General features: G+C 49.2%; 1 non-coding gene across 1 annotated transcript; it reads right to left on the bottom strand.

Annotated features, from left to right (window-relative positions):
- Positions 1 to 284: 284 nt before the first annotated feature.
- LOC117094116 lies at positions 285 to 393 on the bottom strand. Its single transcript, XR_004441432.1, has one exon. It is a non-coding gene; the product is annotated as a small nucleolar RNA ACA59 (small nucleolar RNA).
- Between the last annotated feature and the right edge of the window lie 2,046 nt (positions 394 to 2,439).

Below are 2,439 nucleotides of genomic sequence, written 5' to 3'. Positions count from 1 at the left end.
ACCCTACCTCAAGGAGTCTACCAAAGTCACCTAGCTTATTTCTTTCATAGCTCTTACTCAAGTGAAATGATCTTGTTTTGCATTTGCTGTACAAGTAAATGATCCTGACATCAACCTTGTCATGTTAATATGAAATTATTCCCATTTTAACACGATAGGGAAACAGAGGCACAAAGAGGTTAAGAAGTAACTTTCCAAAGCCACACTGCAGGCTGGGGGTGGAGCTGGGAGTAATGTTATGTTAATATGATATTATTCCCATTTTACTGATGGGAATAAATGATATTATTCCCGTTTAACTGATGGGAATAAATGATATTATTCCCATTTTACTGATGGGAAACAGAGGCACAGAAAGGTTATGAAGTAACTTTCCAAAGCCACACTGCAGGCTGGGGGTGGAGCTGGGTGTAAACTGAAGTTCAGTAAATGCCAAGTCCCCGCTCTTTCCTTGCCATCACAGAGAGTCTCTCCTTAATGAATGGAGGGCCCTGAGGTGACCTGCATTCACAACTCCTGTATGCACAGCCTCATTCAAACACAGAGAACACAAGAATCCCAGCTAGGGGCGGGGGTTGGATGCATAGCCCAGCAGGCCAGCCTCCATGCCGCCAGTCTGCTGACTGCTAAAAGCAGAGGTCAGCCTGTGGACCCAGGCACAGGAGGGACAGTCACAGGCTGCGTGCCCTCCAATCCTCAGCCCAGTGGGTCCAGGAGGCTTCACCGCATCGGGCAGCAGTATATTCCCACCTGCTGCAGATATTAATTTAGGGTTTATAGAAAAATCCATACGTTGTGAGTTACCCAGGGCGGCGGTCGCAGGGAGAGGCACAAAATCAATAGTGAGAGATTGTCCTCTTTCACAGCTTCTGTAAACGGGACTGCCTGGGCCACTCAGGGTAGGTACAAGCAGCTGGAGGTCAGTGGGCTTCTGGCCCTGTGTGGTGGCGCCTCTGGCTGCCAGCCTCAGGAGACTCGTTTCGGCGCCTGCTGGCACTGATTTGTACTCTCTCTTGGCACTGTCAAAGGGCTCGGTAAATATTTATTAACACTTCTCCGCAGGCGATTGTGCCTTCTTGGCTGCAGTTCCTTGGGCATCAGACTGTGGCAGAGATGCTCCTTGCCATATCCCATGGCTTGCCTGTGTCATGCAGTAAGGGGGCCCCCAGGGAGGGCAGAAAGTGAGGTTCCAGCCCAGGGTAGAGGCAGTGGCTCCATCTTCAGGGAGGGCTCACGAGGTTTTTGTCAAGGAGTCAAAGTCGTGGCTGGGCAGATGCTGAGTCTGAGAGGACCCCACCCCCACCCCCAGTGACTGCTGGACTCACGGCTGGATCCACTTGATTTCATTTGCAAGCTCTGTCTCACTTTCGGCCGGGATCAGAGGTGTTGGAGCAGCGCTGTCTAATAGAAATTAATGTGAGCCCCAAATGCAATTTTAAAATTTTCTAGTAGTCACATCAAAAAAGGGAAGGCATCAGGCTCGATGGCTCATGCCTGTAATCCCAGCACTTTGGGAGGCCGAGGTGGGTGGACCACCTGAGGTCAAGAGTTCAAGACCAGTCTGGCCAACATGGTGAAACCCAGTCTTTACTAAAAATACAAAGATTAGCTGGGCATGGTAACCAGCGACTGTAATCCCAGCTACTTGGGTGGCTGAGGCAGAAGAATTGCTTGAACCTAGGTAGCGGAGGTTGCAGTGAGCCGAGATTGTGCCATTGCATTCCAGCCTGGGTGACAAGAGCGAAACTCTGTCTCAAAAAAAAAAAAAAAAAAAAAAAGGAACAGGTACAATTACATTTAATAACATCCTTTACTTAACCTCATAGATCCCAAATGTCATCTCAATATGTATTCAAAATGAAAAGGCATAAATGAGATATTTTACATTCTTTTTGTTATGCCAAGCCTTTGAAATTGGGTGTGTGATTTTATGTTTAGAGCACATTTAAATTTGCACTAGCCACATTTCAAGCGCTCAGCAGGCACAGCTGGCTACCGCATTGGACAGCACAGTTCTAGAAAGCAGTCTGGGCTTCATGTCTCTGCTCAATACCAATACAGAGCCAGGTGCAGGGTGGGTAGGGGGGCTGGATGGGTGGCCTGGCAGTGTTACCCACCAGATCTTTCCAGTTCTCTTGGGCACAGAGTAGTCTTGAACTTGCTCAGTCCTGGAAGGTGGGGGTGATCACATGACTTGTTTTGGCCAGGGAAGTAGGAGTGGGCATAGTAGGTGAATCTTTAAGAACCAGAGAGCGATTCACCAAACTTTCCTTCCCTCTGCCACAGGGACCAGCAATGATCCAGATGGTGGCTGTGCTCTGTCTACGTGGGTCCCAGAGTGAGATGCTGAGGTGCTGGCCTTGTTGAATGGGGAGGGCTGCTCTCTGCTCTGGAGATGGCACTGTGCTCTCACGTCCACATTGTGGAAGGCAGAAGGGC

The sequence above is a fragment of the Trachypithecus francoisi genome, unplaced genomic scaffold (assembly GCF_009764315.1).
Source record: "Trachypithecus francoisi isolate TF-2019V2 unplaced genomic scaffold, Tfra_2.0 Lachesis_group12, whole genome shotgun sequence".
NCBI classification, from domain to species: Eukaryota; Metazoa; Chordata; class Mammalia; order Primates; family Cercopithecidae; genus Trachypithecus; species Trachypithecus francoisi.
The sequence above is the reverse complement of the archived record's forward strand: the minus strand, read 5'-3'. Positions and strand labels throughout refer to the sequence as shown.